Raw genomic sequence first — 8,577 nt, 5'->3', positions numbered from 1 at the left:
TTATCAGCAGGGCTGGTACGGAGCAGACGCCCGGGGCGGGCTGGAGGGCAGCCGTCCTCCCTACCTACGCGGGGCTGCAGCCCGGCCGCAGAGCCGGGCCCGAACCCTGTGGCTGGCCCTCCACTGCCCTGCAGGCCCCCCCAGCCCCCACCTCAGCCACCGCCCCAGCTGTGGGGAGGCCGGGAGGGGCAGGATCTGGATTTCCACCCTTGGGATGGCGGTGGGCTCTGCCCCCAGCAGGGCTCAGGAGGCCGGGACCCCTGCGCATCCCAGGCGGGGTCCCCACGGTGCAGCCCCGCGGGCGTGGCCTCTCCCTGGCCCGCAGCCGGAGTTCTCCAGTAGACGCCAGTGTGACACGGGGTATATAGCACACGAGGGCAAGGCCGCCGAGACACAGTATGAGTCCCTGGAGCCCAGACTCCCCTGAGGGCGTGGTCTCCACCACAATGGCCGTGTCAGCTGTGAACACAGGAGGCCGGACCCGTGCCTTGGTGCGCGCGGCAGGGTGTCCCAGGGACCCGCACTCGCCGGACGGAGTCTGGAGCCCACGGAGTACAGGGGAGCCTGCCTTGCCGCTTGGAGCTGCACGCCCGCTGGGAAGGAGGGCCCTCCGACCGAGGCCCCCATGTTTTCGTAAACCACCATCTCTCAAATTCCGGAGCATTCCATCACCCCGAAAGGAAGCCTGTACCGATTGGCCGCCACCCCCAGGCCCCCCTCCTCCCGCCCTTGGAAACCAGTCTGCTTTCGGTCTCCGCGGACGTCCCTGCCCTGGGCGTGGTGCGCAGGTGGAGTCGTGCACTCTGCGGCCTCTTGGGCCTGGCTGTTCTCAGCACAGCTGTCAAGGCTCATCCACATTGTAGTAGGTGTTAGTGGGGCCCTGCAGGTGACCTGCCCTCACCCCAGACCCTGCCGGGGCTCAGGCCACTCCCGGGGGTGTCGCGGCCGTGAAGCCGGGGGGCCTGTGGCCTCCGTGCCAGGCCCTCTGCCTAAGGAAGCCGGCGGGATCCCAGCCGAGACCCGCAGGCGCTCCTGGTCAGAGTAACTGCCCAGCTGGCTGGGGCGGGGGTGGGCGGCCCTCAGGGCAACCCTGGCCAGATGCTGGCTGCAGGCCTCATGGGGGACTGTTGACTCCCCGGAGAGAGAAAACAAAAGGCTGCTTCCGGGAGGCTGCCTGGGCAGCGGTGCAGCATGGCCAGCGTCCGTTGTCTACGGCGCTTTTCTACTGGAAGCTTCCCTCAGAACAAGGCCTGTGAGGGGCGCATGTGTGCGCCGGTGGGCACTGTGCTAGCGCCCGCGCCTGCCCCGCGCTCCGCCCGCCGCCATCTCCGGTGTGGCCACTCCCCCTCCGTGCCCACCTGGGCCCCCACCTGGGCTGGAGACCCTCCCAGTGAGGGCCGCTTTCCTGTCCCGGGTGCGCACAGGCAGGCTTACAGAGCGCTACTTATCCCGAGAGGCGTGAGCGCCCCGAACTCCAGGCCTGTTGATCCGTCCCTCCGTGAAGACCAGGTGGGGGGTCTGGGTCAGGGAGGGGCCGACGCAGCAGTCTGGGGACAGGGGCGGGCCGAGGTGGGTTTAGGTGTGGAGAGGCCTGGCTGGCCCGGCCGAGGACCGCGGCTGTGCGTGTCCGCGTGGTGAGCGAGCCGAGGTGGTAGCTTTTACAGCTGTTCCGTGGAGCAGCGATGCCCCTGAAGGAGGGTCATTTCTCCAAAGTGTGAGCAGCTGAGTTCACCGGGCCCTGGGCCAGTCGTGAGGCCCTCACGACTGCAGACTTGGGGTGCCCTGGGAGGTGAGCACGGAGGGGGAGTCCCAGGTGGCCTCGTTCAGAGTCACGGGCGATGCCCTGGGGCCGGCTGGACTTGGGAGGCACTTGGTGTTGAGGGCATGAGCCCCCCAAACCCCGAGGGTGTGGGCTCCCTTGCACTGGTCACCGGCCTCACGTGTGTTTCTGGAGAAGCGTGTCCTGTGCAGGAGGCTGTGGGGACGTTTCTCTTAACCAGAAAGCACTCTGAAGAGCCGTGAGGACTCGCTGACCAGCAGCCTGGGCGATGCCTGCTGCAGGCAGGAGCTGTGGCTGCCGCGGGGCTCCCAGGGCCCGGACCTTGGGAGGGGAGCGCACGGAGTAAGCGCCACGCTGTCTGCGGGGCTGAGCTGTGCCTTCAGTCACCAGAGCTCACGGCTCGGACGGCGCCGCAGCCGGGCTGGATTCTCGTGGTCACACCCTGCTCGGGCGGCCTGATGGTTTGCCCTGGGGCCGCCTGGTCCCGTCCTGCGTGCCTGCCTCCCTGGGAAGTGCGTTCTGGGTGGAGGTGCCAGCCCGGGCCCGCTCACGGCGTGCACCGCGCGCAGGGGCCCTCATTCCCCGGGGCCCCAGGTGGGCGATCCCGGGAGGCCCGTGGCCCCCCACGCCCCTGCCGGCTGTGGTCAGCTGGGATTTCCAGCATGGGCATCCTCATCCCGGTGGTGCTTTGCTCCCAGGACAGTGCTGTCAGGCCAAAGGCAGCACTGCAGTTTGAGGGAATGGACACCAGGTGAGCGGGGAGGGGCCGGTCAGGCTGGGGCACAGGGCTGACCAACAGCAGAGTCAGCCTCGACCTCTGCTGCCGGCCCAGCAGAGGGTCCCTGACCCGCGGAGGAGCCCCCCTCTCCTAACCAGCCCCCAGCCCCACCCAGGGGACCTCGTAACCTGCCGGCTCCTCCACTCGTGCCTCTGTCCATCTGCACCAGACCCAGCCGTCCCCGCAGGCCCCGGCAGTAGGGCTCCCCAGGAAGGTGCGTGGGGCGCGGGCGGCTGGAGCCTGCGAGAGGCTGCCTCTGTGGACGGAGAGGGGACATGTCCCTGTCCACCCTCCCTGTCCCCACCGAGGAAGGATCGCGATTGGTGATTGGCCACACTCGGGGCCTTCAGATAGGAGTCCTCGGACACCACACTCAGGAACCAGGACTTTCTGGAGCTTAGGAATCGAGACGATGTGGCGAGAGGCGGTGGGGGAGGAGAGGCCCTGAGCCAGTGGGCTGGCCGTCCTTGTGGCGCGAGCTGCCCACTCGGCACTGTGTCCACATGCCCTGTGCTCCCCTACTTGCCCCTGCTGTGGCCCTTCCGTGGCCTTCAAGGGGGCACCCGGGGAGTCAGGCTGGGGGAGCGCAGCCCAGACAGAGGCGCCCACACCCTGGACAGGGTCTGGAGTCTCGGCTCCTGGGTCAAGTGTGAGGACGAGGTTGTAATGGACGCCCTGGCCTCCCCTGGCGTGAGTTGCTGAAGCAGCGGGTCGGGGGCACGAGCCCACCGCCTTTTCACCGAGGGCTGAAGTTCTCCAGCTCAGGCACGGGTGGTGAGGGTCCCTCCTGAGGGTCTCTTGGGCCTGCCCCTGCACCGCCCTGCCCCTCCCCTAGAGCTGGTGATGCGTACCGGGGGCGGGGCCCCGGCTTTGTGACACGGCTTGGGAGTCCATTTAGTGTTGCCGGGAGACCCGGCTCGCCTCACGTGGGCTTGGGCTGAGCGAGAGGCACCTCGCGTTCCCGCTCATCCAGGACCTGCGAATCGTGAGAGGAGTGAGGAGAGTGTGTTGTGGCTGCGCGTCCGACTGCGGGGAAGGCGGGTGCTTCGCCCCTCCGTCTGCTCTGCCCCTCCGTCTGCAGGGAGTCCAGGACCACGTGGGACGCGGGTGAGACACGGGTCCAGAAGCTGCCAGGATCTGTGCTGAGGGACGGTCAGAAAACGTGCTCACAGAGGTCGTGGTTGGCTCAGGACGCAGCGTGCAGCCAGCCCGATGCCCTGTTCTGGGGAGAGTGGGGACGGGGTGGGGACAGGGTGGGGACAGTGTGGATGGGGTGGGAACAGACTGGAGACGGGGTGGGAGGGGCTCTGCACTGCGGGCAGGTGAGTCAGGAGACCTGGGACCCCCCTGCTTCCATGGCGACCACGGCCTGTGAATCTTGGCCATGGTCGTGTCGGGGGCCTGGAGGTGACAATGACCTTACGGGTCATCCCAGCACCAAACACAGACTGGAGCCCCAGGGAAGATGGAAAACAAGATGCAGGAACGAACATGGGGCAAAAAGTGGACCCAGGCACCATCATGCCCCAAACAGGGCTAATTTCCTGAGCCCAACACCAGCGGTCTGCCCTGTAGTGAAGCCAGAATGACCCAGGGGAGGTGGCGCCAGGACAGGGCACGGAGGGAGAAGGCGGCTGTTACCAGGGTGGGCAGGGGCAGAAGATGGCCCCAGGGCCCCGGCCCAGGAAATAGCCTGGGAAACACCGAGCAGTGAGGAGCGAGTCCAGAAACCTGAGGGTGTGCAGCTGTGGTGAGTGCTGTGTGTGCTGTGTCTGTATGTCTGTGTGTGGCGTGTGGTGTGTGTGCATGGGTGTGTGTGTGTGTGTGTGTGTGTGGTGTGCATGTGTGTGTGGTGTGTGCGTGCGTGCACGTGTGTGTAGGTGTGTGTGTGGTGTGCGTGCGTGTGCGTGTATGTGTGTGGTGTGTGGTGTGCGTGTATGTGTGTGGTGTGCATGTGTGGTGTGTGGTGTGCATGTGTGTGTGGTGTGCATGTGTGTGTGGTGTGCCGTGTGTGTGGTGTGCGTGCGTGCACGTGTGTGTGTGTGGCGTGTGATTGCGTGTGGCGTGTGTTGTGTGCATGTGTGTGTGTGTGTGTGTGTGTGTGTGGCGTGTGATGTGTGTCCGCGTGCAGCAGCAGCGTGGAGCCGTGTCTCAGGACGGGCAGGGCAGGAGAGCCTGTGGCCGCGCCGGTCGCTGGGCCTGAGGGGTTCCAGTTCCGCCGTGCAGCGGTGGCCATGGCGGGGGACCTGGCGCCTGGCGGGGTGCTGAGTGGAGAGGAGCCGGCAGGACGAGCCACGGCCGCGGTGGGAGGTGGAGCCGGACAGGAAGGTGGGGACAGTCCCATCTCGGGGCAGAGGGCTCGGCCCCGCGTGAACGTTCCCCGGATGACGAGCGCTTGCGGCCCTGCGTGGCTCTCGTCACCCCGCGTGTCCCCTCGGCCACAGGGCGTGGCTCACGAGGAGAGGCGCGGGACGAGCGCGGGCCGCGGCCCCTCCACCCCATCTGCTCTCTCCTCCCCCAGGTCCTCTTGGTCAGAACAACCCAGCTGATCCCGACGTCCCAGCGCGGGGCCTGGCGAGGAAGGACTTCGGCCACGGTTGCCAGGTCTGCGTGCAGGAGGCCCTGGGTCAGGGTCGGGGGTCCCGGGTGTCACCTCGCACCACCACATGGCGGGCCTGCTGACGGGCTGGCGGGTGTCGGCGCGGCCAGCGCCGTGGGCCCCGGCTTTCACTGAAGACCCACCTGCTCGGCCCTGCATTCTGAACTTGAGGTGCCCGGGGTGTCAGGGTGACTCTCAGATCTGATGGAGTAAATCTTCTCAGAAGATCTCTGGGAGAAGGTGAGTGGGTGCGCTCGAGTCTCGACGCCTCCCGGGGGCTTGCCCTGTGCCACCGTCAGTGACAGGCTGGCTGGTCCATCTCAGGACAGAAGACTCAGCACTTGAACTTGATAAATGCCAGTTACATCGTGTCATAGATAATCTCATTGTTTCTTCTTCCGGGACACCTGTAGGACTCTGTGTCCTCAAAGTTCTCACTTCCACCACTGTAGATGTATTCTTTTTTCCACTGTCTGGTTCTTGGAGTATAATTTAGGGCTAAAGTCTTAAATCTCCTTGCAGTACGGACATTGCTTCACTTTTTTTCTTTGTTTCTTCTCTTACACCCTCTTCCTTTTCCTCTTCTGGAAACGCTGACAGACAGACATTGTGTCTGTGTCACTTAAATTTGCTCTCACAATTATCCCTTCCACACGTCTCTACGCCTCTGTTTCAAGATGTGCAGTAATCCCTTGATGTGACCTTCCACGTGACTGGAGTTTGATTTTTGGCAACATCTTTTCTGTTAGTTGGCCCTTCCATCTGAATGCTTTCATCTGGGAATCATGTTTCAATACCAAGCCTGCCTTTCTGGGTTCTGAACCCCTGGTGCCTTGGTCTTGTTGTACAAATGTGCTATCAGATGCTCGTGAAACCCACGCAAACTCAGGGCTGCTGCGTCCCGATGTCCACGTGGCGTCACATCCAGAGGGCCAGAGCAGATGACCAAAAGCTGCGGCCAGCAGCTGAAACCTGCTCTTAGGACAGTCCCCAAGAGGAAGTCACAGCTCACAGAAAAAAACAGTCTCAGGATATTTTTCAACATTTCTGTCTCTTCCCACAGTGACACATTGATATCAGCCGTATATTCTGTGTGCTGCTTTCTGAGGACAGTGAAGGCTGTGCACGGGGCCTTCTGACCTCCAAGTTCCACCTGTAACGGCTGTTAACACCCTTCCCCCCTCCAGCACCCCCAAACACCCGACAGCCACCCTGGCCACGTCCCTCCCTTTCCCAGTGGCCCTGCCCACCTGACTGGCCGGAAGGGCCACGGTTCCCTCCCACCCCTGGAGGGCCTGTCCCTGTGGAAGGAAAAACACAGGACTCTGGAAGTGTGGCCTCTCCTGCCACAGGGGAAACCTGCAGGATTTCTGGTGGATGAAAGTGTCACATGATCCCACCAGCTAAAGCTGGCTTTTCCTGCTCCCCTCTCGGTTTCCCCGGGGATGAGGACCTTTTCCTCACTGGGTCCCCCATATCCCATGAGTCTTCTGATGAGGCGTGTGCATCTGTAAACCAGCCCCCGGACTCATTGCTGCAAGTGGCCCCCAGGCCATGAGGGGCTGGTAGCTGCCCGCTCTGCGGTCATGGTGGGGGGCAGGGGGGTGCCCTTCGTTCCTCATCCAGGGGGCCACACACCCCCAAGAGCTGTTTTCCGCAGCTGTGATGTCACCGGGGCCCCGGGCGATGCTGGGCCGTGGGTCCCGCCCCCAGAGTCCCCGGGCCACGAGGGCAGGAGCCCATGGCCTGCCATGCCCCGTCCTGTCTTGCAGATGGCGTTCTGGGCCAGGATCTCGAGGCTCCTCCTGCCAGGAACCGCGTCCAGGAGGAGCACAAAGACTGTGCCCCCCCGGCGGTCCAGGGTGAGCGGCTGGTCGCAGCCCGTCCACTGCTTGCAGATCGTGGCCTGGATCGTGTTCCTCATTCAGGTCTTCACCACCTTTGGCATCTTCATTCCCCTCCTGCCACACGAGTGGAGATACATTGCCTACAGTGTATCCTTTGACTGGGGGCATTGCTGTCATCTAAGGGGGGGCGGGGCTCCCAGAGGGGCCTCCAGCAGGCCTGGCTCCGGGCCGCCCTTGGAGGCGGTCAGACCTCTCCTCTGCCCCGGCTCCCACTGTCACAGTGCTGGAAACCCCACAGCTGTCCTCCAGGCAGCCGCTGGCTCGGGGTCTGGGCTACAAGTGCCCACCAGTGCTGGGGCAGGGAGAGGGTGCCCAGCCGGCAGCAGGGGTGGGAGGGTCCCGGGTGGACAGAGACCCCAGGAGTGGGGGAGCCGCAGACGGGCCACGCACTTTCCCAACCATGGCTAAGCGGTCAGTCTGTGTTGTCCAAGAGGAATGATGGGTTTTAACAAGGACTTGAAGAGCTCGCGTGCCCCCGCGAGTGTCAGGTATGTGGAGCCGAGGCATTGACGTCTGTGATAACCTGGGGTGGCTGTGTTCTGGGCGAGAGGCGTCTGCTCTGAGTACTGGGGTGTGCGTCCGGGTGTGCGTCAGGGTGTGCGTCAGGGTGGCGCGGGACTCCGCCAGGAGTCCCGGCCCTCACACTGAGGGTCGCCACACGTTACAGCCAGCGGACAGGCTGGGCTGCTGCGAAGTGGGTGTTGGAACCAGCTTCTAAGAGTGGGCCCTCTGTCTCGCGGGGCCTCCCAACCCCTTATCATGGCGTCTTTCAGTTTTGAAGAAGTGGAGAGAACAGTGTGACGGACCCCAGCTACCAGGTACTCAGCTGCAACAGTTAAGATTTTGCCAGTGTTGTTTCATACCTCACACGCGTACACCGAGTGTCTTTAAAACTCCCAGACGCCGTGAAATGTCACTGGACGCCCCACCTTGCATCTGACGAACGCTTTTGTCCCCACACCACCGTTCTTCTTATCTCACCTAAAAAATCCCATGGGGAGTTACCAAGGTTGACACTTGTCATTTTGCAGAGGTGGGGCCCCCCCTGAGCCCCAAAGGCCCCCCGGAGCCTCAGTCAGTCAGAAAAACCAGGGCATCTGCCTGGAGTGCCTCTCACTCAGATGAGGCCCGTTTTTTGCCCCTCGAGGTCATAGAGGTGGATTTCTTTGTGATAATGTTTGCAATGATCAATTTCCTTAATAGGAAAAGAGCTCTTCAGCTTTTCTGTTTGTTTCATCTTCTGTTTTGGCAAGTCATGTTTTTCAAGAAATTTTAGTATTTTGTCTAACTCGTCAAATTTCTTGGAATAAAATTATTCGCACTATTTCCTGTTATCTGTAGGATCTGTCGTGATACCGCTCAGCAGTGGCATCAGTCTTCCTAGGGTTTATCGCTTTTATCGATTATTCAAAGAGTCAGCTTTTGGACTTTTATTTTTACTATTTATTTTCAATGTATTGTGGCTTTAATTTCCTCTTTTCTACCTTCTTTTTTTCATTTAAGGTTGATTTTT

Source organism: Aethalodelphis obliquidens, unplaced genomic scaffold, assembly GCF_003676395.1.
Source record: "Aethalodelphis obliquidens isolate GAN/ISIS:26980383/991018 unplaced genomic scaffold, ASM367639v1 scaffold29, whole genome shotgun sequence".
Classification (NCBI taxonomy): Eukaryota; Metazoa; Chordata; class Mammalia; order Artiodactyla; family Delphinidae; genus Aethalodelphis; species Aethalodelphis obliquidens.
The sequence above is the reverse complement of the archived record's forward strand: the minus strand, read 5'-3'. Positions refer to the sequence as shown.